Source organism: Cherax quadricarinatus, chromosome 72 (assembly GCF_038502225.1).
Source record: "Cherax quadricarinatus isolate ZL_2023a chromosome 72, ASM3850222v1, whole genome shotgun sequence".
Lineage (NCBI taxonomy): Eukaryota > Metazoa > Arthropoda > Malacostraca > Decapoda > Parastacidae > Cherax > Cherax quadricarinatus.
The window spans coordinates 5,591,321-5,608,357 of NC_091363.1; the positions used below are offsets into that span (position 1 = coordinate 5,591,321).

Consider the following 17,037-nt stretch of genomic DNA (forward strand, 5'->3'; position numbering starts at 1 on the left):
ACAAAACTCTTATTCAGCCTGATTGCAGCATCTGAAAAGTCTTACTCAATAATAATTTTGGTCATTCCGATGATCAAAAGCTCCAGCTGCGGATCATCATATGACTAAGACTTATCCTGTTTCCTGACAAACCTATTTCTTGGGTGGCATTGAAAATTTGAGTTGGGCAAATATTTTGTTAGTGGGATGGATTGTAAAGAACCTGCCTAGTATGGGCCAACAGGCCTACTGCAGTGTTCCTCCTTTCTTATGTTCTACCTAACCTCTTTTGTGTTAGTGTGACTTTGTAAATGGTCCAATCGGACCGAAATATCGTCGTAAGCTTCTCTCTCCTATGTGCAAGTTATCTATGTATTTTTACCCTCTGTTGGTGATGATTGGTTTCCATAATAGCAAGTGAAGGTTTTTATAACGTGTAGTGAAGGGTATCAGGGCATCCAGTGAGTTACTTTAATGTTGATGAGACTAAGTGAGGTGTCTGTCAGGTGTTTAGGTTGTCAGTCAGTTAGGCAGTCGAGTGTTATTGAGTGGCAGGTTAGGGTGGTGTGTGAACATCAGTCTTGAGTGTGGTTGAGGTGACAAGTTTGACCTGCTTCTTGGTTAACCTCCAAGCTTTTTAGATGGTCAGACTTAACTGGTATGTTTGTACTTGGATTATTTTTATGCAATGCTGCGGCTGTTTCTGTTTTCTTAGATGTTTGTGTTTATGTATGTGATTTTGTTAATGTATGTTTTCTATCTTGATTTTCTTAGTTAATCTCTCTCTCTCTTTCCACACACAATGTAAGTTTTCTTTCACAAATATATCAAAACACTGATATAATATAATCCAGGAGGAGGAAGTATATGCTTCAGTCCCTGGTAAACTTTGAACACTTGTATAGTAAACTAAACATGGAAGGAGACCACTATCTCACATACACACACACACCTGACATCACTCTCACTCTGGCAGGATGATTTAAATCAAAGGACTTTTAGGAGGACCAAGGAAGCAAGTCACAAATATGAATGTTTTTCCCCTCGAGAGAGCGTTCATGTGCTCACTTTACAACAAGAGTGTAACGTGATGACTCAGGTGATGCAACACAAGGGTACTTTTATGGTGCAACACAATAGAAATACCAAAGTATTGCACATATGGCTTCTTCATCAACTTGTCTGTTTTGTAAACTTTAAGTACACGAGAGTTTACTTTGTCTGGTAATCAGTGTCTTTTAAACCCTCAGTATAAGAAAGTTTCCTCTGTAGAGATATGTGTTTGAATCTAGAAGAGTACATACTAGAGTCCAGGATATCTCAGCCGAGGACACGAGGCTCTTAGACACGTATCAAGATCCGAAGAATTCCCATCAGGTACATCTATTGGTAGAAACATTGAGAGTTAGCATCAGATAACATCAGGTATTATCTTTTGTTTATCTGTTGGGGCGCCAGCATCTCTGTTGCTGCCGTTTATCTTTTGAGATGGCAGCATCTCTGTTGCTGCCGTTTATCTTTTGAGATGGCAGCATCTCTGTTGCTGCCGTTAATCTGTTGAGGTGGCAGCATCTCTGTTGTTGCTGTTCATCTCCCGCTGACTCTCTTCTGAAAGCTCCACCTGTTGACCTTGACGACCTGGGCGAGTCTTTCAGTCATGATAATTAAAGAAATCAAAGCAGCTGAATGTGGAGACTAAATGTCGACTACAGCTGTAATTTAAGGAAAACCTTTTAATACGCCGGTATTTTAGGGTTGAAAACCACAGGTGAGTGTATTTTAAGGTTAAACTGTCGTCATTTTCTTGCCTCTGATCCTCTTATTGGCATTACTGTTTTCTCTTAAGAAAATAAGAAAGAAGGAACATTGCAGCAGGCCTACTGGCCCATGCGAGGCAGGTCCAAGTCGCTTACCGGCTTATGCCACTGATCCAACCTAGTCAGGTCCAGGTCACATCCACGGCATCAGCCCTAGTAGCACGAGCTAGTCAGGTCCAACTTACACCCACTCATGTATTTCTCTAACCTGTTTTTAAAAGTACACAACGTTTTAACTTCTATAACGGTTCTCATCCACAATTCTATTACCAAACCAGTGCTTTCCTATATCTTTCCTGAATCTGAATTTTTCCAACTTAAAACCATTGCTGCGAATCCTGTCTTGGCTTGATATTTTTAGCACGCTATTTACATCCCCTTTATTTATTCCTGTTTTCCATTTATGCACCTCAATCATATCCCCCCTAATTCTACGCCTTTCTAGATTATTATTATAATCAAAAAAGAAGCGCTAAGCCACAAGGACTATACAGCACGCCTTTCTAGAGAGTGCAGATTCAGGGCCCTCAGTCTGTTCACACGGAAGATTTCTGATACATGGGATCAACTTTGTCATCCTCCTTTGTACGTTTTCCAGAGCATTTACATCCATTCTGTAATACGGTGACCAGAACTGTGCGGCATAATCTAAATGAGGCCTAACCAAAGATATATAGAATTAAAGAACAACCTGAGGACTTTTGTTATTTATGCTTCTTGATATTGAAGCCTAAGATTCTGTTCGCTATATTGCGAACAAAATCCTAGGCCACTTATGCACTGTTGTCTTGGTTTCAGATTACTGCTAACCAGAACTCCTAAATCCTTTACGCAATCACTAACATTAAGATCTACATTAATTAGTTAACTCATTATCTTTTAGTAAGTGCTTATGTTCGCCACCAGACAAGAATACTTTAATACCTAAAACTGAGATTACAATACACTTTCCAGTATACACACACACACACACAGACACTTCTCGGTGTATATACACTGAGAGATACACACACACTTCTCGATGTATATACATTAAGATATACACACTTCTCAGTGTGTATATCCCGTGTTTGATCTTCTGAGCGGTGTTAATTAAGTTACCCAAGGCACTACTGGTGCCGCTTACACGCATAAAATTTCAGATAATAGTCACCATACAGCTAGGAATCTGCTTAGACACGAGAATCTACGACAGTAGAAACAAGAATCTACCACAGATGCAAATCTACCAGAATAGACAAGAATCTACCACAATAAACACGTAAATTTATCACAGTAAAAACAAAAAAATTGCCACAGTAGACACAAATGTACCATAGTAGACAAGAATCTACCACAGTAGAAGCGACAGTCTACTACAGTAGAAACAAGAGTCTACCACAGCAGACAAGAGAATCTAAGAGAGTAAACACAAGAATCTACCATAGTAAACACGAGAAAGTGGAATAAAGAGAGAACTCTTGGCCAGACCTCAGCATAAAACAGGTGAGCATCGCCAGGGTCGCTATTTCAGACCCCCAACACGCGCAGCAGGTGAGATCACAGCTTCTAAAACGCTCCAAACTTCTTCCCCTACCCTCTTCTACCCATCCCTCCCCATTCAGTCCTCACCCAACCCTTCCCCGCCTACCCAATCCACTTCCCTATACCCGATGATGTGTTTCCGGGAAGCAGGCTGTTTGTGCTCACAGCAGCAGCAGGACTAGCAACACCATGTCCCACGTAGTCAACCACAGCCTGGCTGATCAGGAAGTGTTTGCTGGGTGTCATTCATTAAGCAACCCATTATCTACTAAACAAGGGTCATTAAGAATACATTAAACCTGTATGCCAGCAGTCATGAATGTTCTGATCCCTAAAACAGGGAGTCAAGTCTGCGTGTATATTCATTAAGAGACATTATACCTCTCGGTGTATATATCCTTGGATGGAATGTTATTTAAATAACTTAAAATGAACATACTACTTTTTATCTAGTAACATTTACGTCTAGAATTGTTGTTTCAATGTAACAGTAGAGGTGCTTGATGAACCTGTCAGTGTGTTAAACATCACCTTCATATGGATAAACTGAAGGGTGGACAGGAGATGTGAACCGCGGCCCGTAAACTGACACTCCGACGTTCTACCGTCTCGACTACCCACACCTCTAACCGAAAGGAATCGGAACTAATACTTACTGTATTTTGTTCCGTCAGAGGCACCATCTGTAACCCAACTGAACTTCTTCCTTCAGTCCATACACTCTTCTGTTTATCCACTGACAGCTGTTTATTACAACTTAATTTGAGATCATAGACGATGTGGCATGGGGGAAGGGGGTAGGATTAAATCTACTGTTAAAGCTCCTGGACAGAGGCAAGGAGTTCAGTTGCGTTACAGTTGGTGCCTCTGACGGAGTATAATACAGTATTAGTTTCGATTTCTACCTATTAGAGGTCTGGGTAGTCGGACGGTACAGCGTCGGACTGTCAATTTACGGGACGCGGTTCACACCCCCCCCCTCCTAGTGCGCAACGCTTGGCTGTCACGATGAATGAGACAACATAATCTAACCCAACCTATCTTAATAAAAAAATAAAGAAAAAGTTATTTTTAAATTTCCATAAGGTTTAACAAACTGACTTTTGAGAACAACGCTAGTAAATTAACGAAGTGAAATGGCATTCAGTTTGGCACAGAACACGAGACAATACCCCTCTAACCAACCAACCCCCCACCAACACCACACCAAGCCACGCCCTGCTCCACAACACTCCCCCTTCCACACTGCCCGAAAAGTCATTAAAATAATTATTTGTTCTACCATTTAACAGATACAAGGAATTGCTAGCCACAAGCACTGGCTTCAGTGATGTTGATAGTGAAGTGGGGGCAAGATGGTGTGTGTTATAAAAGTGTACAGAAACAGTATGTCTATGTATGTAATGATGTATCTACACGAGCATAGTTATGTTTGTGATGTCCAGTCTACAGTGTTTATGTCTAGTGTTTGTGATGTCCAGTCTACAGTGTTTATGTCTAGTGTTTGTGATGTCCAGTCTACAGTGTTTATATAAAGTCTAGTGTTTGTGATGTCCAGTCTACAGTGTTTATGTCTAGTGTTTTTGATGTCCTGTCTACAGTGTTTATGTCTAGTGTTTGTGATGTCCAGTCTACAGTGTTTATGTCTAGTATTTGTTTATGTCTAGTGTTTGTGATGTCCTGTCTACAGTGTTTATGTCTAGTGTTTGTGATGTCCAGTCTACAGTGTTTATGTCTAGTGTTTGTGATGTCCTGTCTACAGTGTTTATGTCTAGTGTTTGTGATGTCCAGTCTACAGTGTTTATGTCTAGTGTTTGTGATGTCCAGTCTACAGTGTTTATGTCTACAGTGTTTATGTCTAGTGTTTGTGATGTCCAGTCTACAGTGTTTATGTCTAGTCTAGTATTTGTTATGTCCAGTGTTACAGTATGCCCTGTCTACAGGGTTATGTCCAGTATAGAACAGCTTTATAAGATAGCTGACTCAATATAGAAGAGGTTATAAAAGATCCACTCTGTTTTTATATAACATCCACATAACATTTTGAGGTGGTCCTGTGACCACACAAGTGATGCCTATTTCAATTTGGACTCATTTTACGTTTTTTTCTTTAGCATTTCCCTCACCATATATTTGAAGGTTGGGGAAAAAAAAGCCCCGAACGAGCGAAACGTAGCCCATATAAAATACCCAAAAGATGCAAAAGTGACATCCATCAAAATAGTTAACTAGGCATACAGACGTCATTATTAGTCACACTTCGTTGATACAACAGCTCAGGTATGATACAATGTATGATCTTTTTACTGTATTCATCACGTGATAGAAATTCACGTTCATTTGTAATAAAATTTAATATATCTCTGAAAAAGCCAGTGATATGTGGTTTGTGTGACCTTTGTAAAGAGTGTTTAGGTAAGGTCCCCAGAGTGTGATGAAGACTATGATAATAATAATAATAATAATAATAATAATGCTACCTCTACTACTACTACTAAAAATAATGCTACTACTAATAATATCAATAATGCTATTACTACAACTACTACTACTAATAATAATAATGCTACTACTCATACTACTACTACTACTGATAATAATAATCTACAAAGTTCAATGCACAACTGATATAGAAACAGTCGAGATTATTGGCAAACTTCATGGAAGGTCCCTGGTTAGGTAAGTTAATGCGATCAACAGATAGATTTCAGTCGTGTCTGGTGACCACTGCCAGCTGAGTTCAGTCGTGTCTGGTGACCTCTGCCAGCTGAATTCAGTCGTATCTGGCGACCTCTGTCAGCTGAGTTCAGTAGTATCTGGCGACCTCTGTCAGCTGAGTTCAGTAGTATCTGGCGACCTCTGTCAGCTGAGTTCAGTCGTGTCTGGCGACCTCTGCCTCGGTTAAGCTGGCTAAGTGTTTAATCCTCTTTTTTCTTCATTTTTACGGATTCTCGAGTTTTCATTGATGTTCTTAAGGAAATATGTGAAGTGTTTATCTTGTGGGGACTATGATTGTTTGTCTTGTGGGGACCATGATTGTTTGTCTTGTGGGGACCATGATTGTTTGTCTTGTGGGGACCATGATTGTTTGTCTTGTGGGGACCATGATTGTCTTGTGGGGACCATGATTGTTTGTCTTGTGGGGACCATGATTGTTTGTCTTGTGGAGACCATGATTGTTTGTCCATTGTTTGGGGGGACCATGATTGTTTGTCCATTGTTTGTCTTGTGGGGACCATGATTGTCTTGTGGGGACCATGATTGTTTGTCTTGTGGGGACCATGATTGTTTGTCTTGTGGGGACCATGATTGTTTGTCTTGTGGGGACCATGATTGTTTGTCTTGTGGGGACCATGATTGTTTGTCTTGTGGGGACCATGATTGTCTTGTGGGGACCATGATTGTTTGTCTTGTGGGGACCATGATTGTCTTGTGGGGACCATGATTGTTTGTCTTGTGGGGACCATGATTGTTTGTCTTGTGGGGACCATGATTGTTTGTCTTGTGGGGACCATGATTGTCTTGTGGGGACCATGATTGTTTGTCTTGTGGGGACCATGATTGTTTGTCTTGTGGGGGCCATGATTGTTTGTCTTGTGGGGACCATGATTGTTTGTCTTGTGGGGACCATGATTGTTTGTCTTGTGGGGACCATGATTGTTTGTCTTGTAGTAACCTAGACTTTTACCTCAGCGACGAGGAGGCAGCTGTTAGTATTGTCTTACTCATCACTTTAGTGCAAGAAATCTGATATAATGAAATATTTCGTTTTTCTGAAATATATATTTTTTTTTACGAATTCTCAAGACACGACATGAAAGTCACACACACACACACACACACACACACACACACACACACACACACACACACACACACACACACACACACACACACACACACACACACACACACACACAAATGACAGAAGACAGAGAGTAACAGAAAGGGATGAGACAGAATGGGAGAGAGTAACGAGTGGGGTTCCTCAAGGATCAGTGTTAGGACCACTACTGTTTTTATTATACGTGAATGACATACCAGAGGGGATAATCCTGTTTGTCACTGCCGATGAGGTAGAACTAATGATTAAAATAAGAAGAGGGAGGACAGGGATAAACTCCAGAGAGACCTCAACAGACTGTGTTTGTGGTCAAACAAGTGGCTTCTCTAGTTCAACCCAAGCAAATGGAAGATCATGCGTTTTGAAGCAGAGGGAAGCCCAGACAAGGAGTACAGCATGGGAGGAGAGAAACTGCAAATATCACAGTGGAAAGAACTTGGGGTAAATATTACACCAAGCATATCCAAGATTGCACATGAACTGCATAACGGCAGCAACATATGCGAGATTGACAAACCTCGGAATAGCATTCAGGAACATGACTAAAGAATCCTTTAGAATCTTACCCACGTCATATGTTAGGCTAATCATTGAGTATGCAGCCCACACCTGGTCATACACGTGAAGAAACTGAAAAAACTTCAAAAGTTTGCAGCCAGGCTAGTATCAGAACTGTGAGGAAAGGTTGAAAGAATCAAACCTGGCGACCTGAAATGACCTTAGAAGATAGTGGGGACATGGTTACTACGTAGAAAATCTTACAGTAATTGACAGAGCAGAGAGAGAGCGAGTTAAGAGAACAGAAATTGACAGAGCAGAGAGAGAGCGAGTTAAGAAGACGAAGATCAAGGAGACAAGTGGAAGCTGAAGACACAGATGAGCCACAGGGATATAAGGAACTATTTCTTGCTCAGAATGGTTGAAAAGTGAATGACTTGAATGTGGCAATGGTCTACCTGGAGTTTACGTGGAGGGTGTTCCGGGGGTCAGCGCCCCGAAGGCCTAGTCCTTGACCAGGCCTCCCGGTGCATCAGGGCCTGATCAATCAGGCTCTTACTGCTGGCCTCACGCAGTCCAACGAACGAACCACAGCCAGGCTGATCAGGCACTGTGATGTAGGAAAGCACAATATACAACTTCAGGATTAGATATATGGCCCAAGAGGCCAGAAGTCAGTGATGCCGATCAAGGTGGTCTAGAAGGCGGGACCAAGAGCTACGTCTTGACTCCCGCAAAACAATTCGGTGAGTACAACTCGGTGAGTACAAACACCTAAGACCCTTTAATTAAAATAACTTACGTAATGGATTTTAACAACTATGATGTCATGACTCAGCTGCTCATCTGTGTACACACACACACACACACACACACACACACACACACACACACACACACACACACACACACACACACACACACACACACACACACACACACACACACACACACACACAAACAGCATTAGCATGTGTGACGTGGTTCACACCATGGCCACCATCACAGCCTCTCCGTTTCACCACCAAACTCACTCCATCACAATAAGCACTCAACCACTCCACTCCACCACAGCAAGCACTCCACAGCCCCTCCATCTCACAAGTACTCCTTCAAAACACCTCTCCCACCAGCACTCTACAACACCCCCACCACCACTGGGTCCCCACTGATGCATCGTCATAGTGGGCGGGGAGGTGGGGAAAGAGTGTGCTACCCCACACCAACTAATACACTCTAATGCTCTTAATGAAGAGTGTAGATAGTGCCACAACAGTGGCTCTCTCAGGCACCTGGTCTGCTAAACCGTGTGTCGTGGTATAGTGTACTTTTCACACCATATATACACAAATGTTGCACAAGTTACTAATTTCTAGGAAGGTAAGTAGGTATACATTATGTACGTGAGACCTGATCTCAGATCGGGTAGCGGGGGCGTTGACCCCCGAAACCCTCTCCAGATAAATTCTAGATTATCAACTTGTCGGTTTTCTAAACCGACAAGTTGATAATGTACAGTATTTGCACCCGCAGGTATGTATCTGTGTATACACAGGGTGTGTGTATGTTTCTGCAAACAGCCACGGGGGGGGGGGCTTGAATAATAGCTATGGTTCAACTCTTCCCCCGTGGCTGTTTTGCATCTTGTTCGACATTATTGCATTTATGTTTATATACATCGAGAGAGAAAGACATCTTTATTCTCCGTCTCAGGGATTAAAATATTCTTGATATTAGTGCACCTTAACGACCCACCAGCAGTCAATACACTTCAAAAGCTAACAAGAAGCTGTTGATTTACTGCAACCTGTAACGATGATCTCACTCACTACTGAGATATAATAATAATAATTATTTATTATTATTATTAGTATTATTATTATTATTTTAATGAGCACCACACCCGTAGCGGCAATAGACTCACTGGTGAGAAAGAAAGAGTTTCTGTACTGTGTAGTGAACCAGGTAGAATCTTCCGTTACAAGGGTGTGCGGGTTAATTAAGGTCAGAGTTCACTATCGTGATTCTGGGAGAAATGTAGAGGAGGTTATAGTTAGTGGGGGTTTAAATCCTATCGACTACACGAGTGTCATTAAGGCTGCATGTTACCTATTCACCACCAGTCAGGGAGACTAATCCTACAAGGATTTAAGTCTTTAAGTGTAAATATCTCAGTGTATATACACTGAGAGAAAAACTTTTCTCAGTTTAGACACTGGTTGCTCGTACTGATGACTTAACTCGAGCACTAAATTACTTCATCCATGACTGACACCGCTTAGTCAATATTTGTGTATTTATCAAACACACACAACTGGAAGTTGAAGACTCGGACGAGTCACGGGGATGTCAGGAAGTATTTCTTCAGTCACAGAGTTGTCAGGAAGTGGAACAGTCTGGAGAGTGATATAGTGGAGGCAAGATCCATACATAGCTTTAAGAAGAGATACGATAAAGCTCATGGAGCAGGGAGAGGGTGGACCTAGTGGCGACTAGCGAAGAAGCGGGACCAGGAGCTATGAATCGACCCCTGCAACCACGTGTAGGTGCCTACATATACGTACAGGTGAGGACTGTATATGCACAGGCTGATGAACAAAAAAAGTTATGTAATATAACAAGGAATATATATTGTTACATTAGTAGTTGTGACTGGAGGGAGTAAGATTCACGTGCCACTCTCGCCTACCTTTGATACATGTACAACTCGAGGGTATTTTTATTTGATCCATTGCACAACTCTTGCGTACCTTTGTCATTCACCAACAAGTTGCATTGCTTACTTTTATGGTTGTTATTTATCAACTTGTGGTACTGTATACCATTAATAATAATGACTGTCTCCTTCAGTGTCGTCAACAGACTACAAGGTTATCGTTGCCTCATTCATAAGACTTAATTGATTACAACTTTCTAGTTGTCTTCTTTAATAATTTACTTGATTATCACTCGCTAATAATGACAGTATCTCAGCCAGGATGATAATTTAGGTGACTGGCGTTTAATGTTTAGGTACTAATAAATTATTGATTGCTGAAGAACCATTATTAACTGAGAGAGAAAGAGAGGTTATGGTATTAAGGAAATAAAGTCAGCTGATCAAATGAATTTATTGGCCCACAGATGGCTCTGATTTCATCCTGTTTTATATTTGCATGTTTCATAACAATAAAAAGACTTTCAAATGAATTAACGTAGTTAACAGCTCTTAGCTTGTAAATAAAGTTAGGAATCCTTAACCTAACCTTGTAAAACCCTGTGTAAAAGAGAGACGCGTGAGCTAACTTTGCCTCTAGCAAAAGAACAAATATGTTATAGAACAAGCTATATTGGAATAACGTTCTGGAGTAACAGTAATAGGCATTTTGTTATAGGTAGCTTTTTTCAGTTATGTGAGTTGATGATAGGGATGTGATGTGTAGTTGAGTTGATAGTGGAGGTATAGGTGGGCTAGCAGTAGGTGGGTTGATGGTAACAGGTGTAGGTGGGCCAGCAGTAGGGGGGATAATGGTGGGAGGTGAAGGTGGGCTAGCAGTAGGTGAGTTGATGCTGGCAGGTGTAGGTGGGTCAGCAAGTGAGAGCTGGTGAGTCAGGGGAAGGGAAAACTTTATTATACGAACTTGAAGATGTGTTGGAGGGCGCAGGTGTGTCTGCTAGCAGATCACTAAACACCTCCATGTGTTACATGACACTGATGTATCTACTAGCAGATCACTACACACCTCCATGTGTTGGGGGGCGCAGGTGTGTCTGCTAGCAGATCACTATACACATTCAAGCGTAACAAATAATTCAGTGAATTTACTGGGTTATCCAAGCCTAAATCAACACAGTGTACTTTTTGTATACTAACATGTGTGCCCTCAAGACCATTGTAAAAAATATATAAACATCAAGAACCTAAATAAATACTTATCCCTGGTGTTTGTTAACCAGTGAGGTTCATCAAGCCAGGATAATCCAACAAAGCCATGCAGTACGATTTGCGTACATCCTTCCTAGGATGCGACCTAGGCACCTATTTACTGCTAGGTAAATAGGTGCCACTTGTAAGGAGAACATGGCTTAAACGATTGTTGATTTCTATATTATTAGGAACAAACATTAACAATAATAATAATAGTAATATTATTATTATTATTATTATTATTATTCAGTCATCGCGAACGAACTATAAAAATGCAAAATAACCACAGGGGGAGTTGAATGATAGCTCATTATTATTATTATTATACATCGACTGGAGACTGGATGTTAATCAGGGTTGATCTGAGGAAGGGGTGGGTAGCTCTAATTCCTCAGATCAAGAGACTCGCCAGCATCATGGGACCTCTTCAGGGTAGAGAGGAGACAAGGTGGTCCTGGTATACATAATTCATAGCTGCTCCAGGATATATGCACTGAGAGGTATATAACAGTGTATATACACCGAGAGGTACTCACCTAATTGTACTTACTTAACTGTGATTGCAGGGGTCGATTCACAGCTCCTGGCCCCCGCCTCTTCGCTGGTCGCTATAAACTGCGAGTTTAGTCCCTATTTTAGGTATTAAACTATTCTTGACTGGTGACCAGGTAACATCCAGCCATAATGACCCTCCTATAATAGATAGGCTTTAAATCCAATTACATGCAAATATTGTTAATTATCACAGTTATTATTATTACTAGGAAGCATTAAACACATAGGGGTCTTGCAGCGCCTGGGAAATGGGAGGCAATCGGATTTGATGAAGTAAAGTGTAGCTTCAATTCCCTGGATCAAAAACTATTCACTGACATCAAGGTACCTACCTCCCTCTCTTGAAAGGTCACAGAATCAAGGATAGGGATAAGAGGAACAGGAGATAAGATAGGAGATGCAATGTGGTTATAGCTATTAGTGATAATATAAAAGTAGTAGTAGTAATAATAATAATAATAATCGTGTCATACGTTTTCTTGAGTAATAATAATAATGAAAAAAAGTTGACTACTGTGGCTGAAACAATACACAAATAACCGCACTTACGAGAGGGAACTTTTGACGAGGTTTCCGTCTGTCTTGGACCATTGACAAATCACACTGAAGCGAGAAGGGAAGGCGGCCAGAATATACACTAGAAGTGGCTGGGCAAAAAGAGAGGTAATGGTACTGGAAATTGAAGCAGTAGCAATAACAACAGAAATGGTAATAATAATTTAAAGTTAATTGGCAAGGGCATTAGGTGTGACTCAGCGAATAGTATAGCAGCTGGATTTATGGACAGATCCACACATTATGTTCGTACACTTCAGACATGGGTGTAGTGTAGGGACACTGACGAGGAACAAGTAGTGAACCCATATAATGACAAAAGGAGAGACTCATTAAGTTATCATTTGATTACACTCTCCTTGAGCAAAACGTTCCTTTTAGTGTTTACAGTGTTTGATGTGTTCGTCAAGATTTAGGAGTCTGGGTTGTACTGTGTGACCCTGAGAACAATCCACACAAGTAAATGAGTCGAGAGTCGGAAGACCAAGAGGTAAAGTGGTAAATATTTGGATTTAGTTTAGTAAATGCTTGACACTGGGCCAAGCCTCTCCTGATACCCCCTTCACCTCCACTCCTCCTCCTTCCCATGGCTACCACTTGGGCCTCCTACACACAGGAGGTACGATAAAGCTCTTGGAGCAAGGAGTGGATCTAGTAACGACCAGCGAAGAGGCGAGGCCAAGAGCTACAACTCGACCCCTGCAACCACAATGAGTACAGGAGCTATGAATCAACCCCTGCAACCACATATAGGCGAGTACACGCTCAAACACACTGTAAAATTAATACCCAAGTTGCATCCTCTTTGCAATTCACTAGGGTCACACTAATTATTCCAGGCTACGCTACTGTAGTGGAATCAAGAGCACGCCGACCTTGAACATCACATGATCGCACACGTCTTCATTCCTGTATAATAACTGATGTCACCACTTACATTAGGTTAGGTAGGTTAGTCAGGAGGTAGGACAAGCATTGCCTGACGCGGGTCTTAAGTCATATGATGACCCGTAGCTGGAGCTTTTGGTCATCCAACCGAGGCCTTTCCCTAGCTTACCTGTCCACCCCCTTTAAAAATTATGATTATCACACCCATTTAGTTCAGCTACCACTCACAATCTCCTTGTCCGGAGATATAAACACTTACATAGGCGAGGCAGGGTGCCTATTCACATTTCACTAATCACCTTACACGACAGATGCACTTCCACACTGCAGTTCGTTACCGCACTCTACATATACTACAATTATAACACTCAATGACGTGGACATTATGATAGGATAAACACCTTCAGAAATAACCTGGGTACTACACGGAATCTTGGGCATGGTAAGAGAGTCAAACAATGAACAACTTGTTACCATGAGTGACTGGGTCTTGCCAGCATAAAACAGCCAAAGATATTATTGGCTGAATGATTGTATCCCACTATACAGACACTACCCATTGTCTCAACGCTCGGCCTGTCATCATAGCCCACCTATCTTCTACCTCATCAAGAATTAAAAGGCACAATACCATGACTGGAACAATACACAAATAACCCGCACATAAGAGAAAGAAACTTATGATGACGTTAATGGTGCAAGTCGGACCGAAACGTCGTCATAAGATTCTCATGTGTGGGATATTTGTGTACTCTACCTCATCGATGACCAATGAAAACTCTTTAACGCTCATTATCGTGGCATCATCTGCACTCAGGTCACACAACCAGCTTACTTGTTAATAAATGTCCTAAACTGTATATAAATGTCTTTCCACACAGGTGGTCAACAGGAATATTGTATTAATATTGGTAGAATCACCGACAATGAGTTAAGTAAAAGGACAAAAGTGCAACTAATGTGACATTTTATTGTGGCAACGTTTCGCTCTCCAGGAGCTTTGTTAAACCGGCTTGACAAAGCTCCTGGAGAGCGAAACGTTGCCACAATAAAATGTCACATTAGTTGCACTTGTGTCCTTTTACTTAACATAAATATTAGAAAATGTGTTTCCAGTCTCAGGGTGGTAACTGACCTAGATGAGGAAGTGGTAGAGGCAGTCTCAGTGCACAGATTCAGAGGGAGGAAGCAATAATTCCGGCGACTGTAGACGAAGAGGCAGGGCCAGGAGCTGAGACTTCACCCCCCCCCCCCGCGAACACAACTCGGTGAGTCTGGAACAAATGTTCCAGACTATGGAACTGAACTCTTCTCCAGACTGAAGGGTTGACTACTTCAAAAGCCTACTACTTCCCATCATCTTAACTTACCACTGCTGCTGTCTTCATTGATTATAATTATGACCATAGTTTTTGAAGGAGTGGACCGATAAGCCAGCGGAAGGCCTCGGCCAGATGACCAAAAGCTCCAACGGCGGGTCACCATATGACTGAGACCCGCGTCAGAAACACTTGTCCTGTTTCCTGACAAACCTCACCTAACCTAACCTGAAGAAGCCTACTGTGTAGGCGACACGTTTCCATAATAAAGATACCTAAGTGTTGCACATGTGTCTTTCTCGCCAAGACAAAGTAATGAGATAACCACGCTGGAATGACAAACAAAACATGTGGAGATAGTCAAGAAAAAGAAATGTGTCGGGTAATAAATAAGAGATACGTACATATATTCAAGGACAGTGCTTTTATTCCTGCGAGTCTCTTGATTCAAGGAACTATATAGTATATCGTCCACTTCCTCGGATCAGACGTGATTACCGCCTATTCTCCAAACGCTGTATGACCTCTTAAGTGTTGCGTGTTCAGCAAATAATAATAATAATAATAATAATAATAATAATAATAAATTTATAATCTTAAGCGCACGAGTACACATAAATGTCTGAAATTGTCACGGGGTATATACACCCAGGTGTGTATATACATTAATAATTTACTTTCATTTTTATTTTATGGACTAAAGTCTTCTTAATGTTAGGAAAAAGGGACGTTGCAAACGATAGACTTAAAACCAAACGCAATTCTTTTCCTTTGGAAACTCGTCATTTGTTAGAGGGCTCTTGATCGAAGGAAATGGAGAAACCTTCCCCAATTGCCTCTTATTAGGGCTTCCCCATAATAATAATAATAATAGTAATAATAATAATAATAATAATTAATATCCCTTCGAATCGTGGAACATACACCAATATAAGCATTAACATAAACATGTGATCATTAACATTGGCCTTGAACTTATATCTCTGGTTCAGTATAATATTTTTCCATTACACGGAGTGTCTCTCAACACTCCGGTGATCCTAGTGACCTAAAAAACCAGAGTTTGACAAGCAGACAACACTGACCACTCCCACAGCCAGCCTCACCCCTTCTTCAAATTATATATATGTTCACCTCTCCAAATTATGTATGTATGCCATGAATATTATATAGGTACATGAGTGAGTGTTATTCCAAGTATTAATAATGGAAGAAGAAAGTAATAATAATATAAGGCCGTAAATACCGTCACTTAATATCCATATTTTGAAGAATTCCTTCACAAAAGTGAAAATCTCTGGAGGTGATTCAGATATCCAAGAACAACGTACTGAATAACTAGATAAACAATGTCAGCTTCGAGAGGCAAAACTCTTCATAATATATACAAATTTCAGATCTTTCTTTCAACACACCGGCCGTATCCCACCGAGGCGGGGTGGCCCAAAAGGAAAAACGAAAGTTTCTCCTTTTACATTTAGTAATATATACAGGAGAAGGGCTTACTAGCCCCTTGCTCCTGGCATTTTAGTCGCCTCTTACAACACGCATGGCTTACGGAGGAAGAATTCTGTTCCACTTCCCCATGGAGGTAAGAGGAAATAAACAAGAACAAGAACTAGTAAGAAAATAGAAGAAAACCCAGAGGGGTGTGTATATATATGCTTGTACATGTATGTGTAGTGTGACCTAAGTGTAAGTAGAAGTAGCAAGACGTACCTGAAACCTTGCATGTTTATGAGATAGAAAAATGGATACCAGCAATCCTACCATCATGTAAAACAATTACAGGCTTTCGTTTTACACTCACTTGGTAGGACGGTAGTACCTCCCTGGGCGGTTGCTGTCTACCAGCCTACTACCTAGAACAAATTACAGACATGTAATACAAAATGGGCAAAACGTCTCCTTAAGCGTCTTGGTCCCGGGTTTGTGTCTTACAGAGCTTTTCGAATAACAGCGAGAATAACAAGTACCGAGACTAGAAGATCAAGTTTGTATATTAAATATGTGGAAAACATTGATGGATGACCAATGTATTGTGCTTGTGAGATGGTGCACATGATGGGTGAGCCTACTGACACACGGTGTTACTTATCACTGATCCCAGTCTTAAAACACACGGTGTTACTTATCACTGATCCACAGTCT

The 17,037-nt window shown here is 41.1% G+C and overlaps 1 protein-coding gene across 10 annotated transcripts in view; it reads right to left on the reverse strand.

Annotated features, from left to right (window-relative positions):
• The window catches only part of LOC128705644 (uncharacterized), a 123,554-nt gene that overhangs the window by 57,057 nt on the left and 49,460 nt on the right, over positions 1-17,037 (reverse strand). The gene's annotated exons all lie outside the window — the stretch shown is intronic.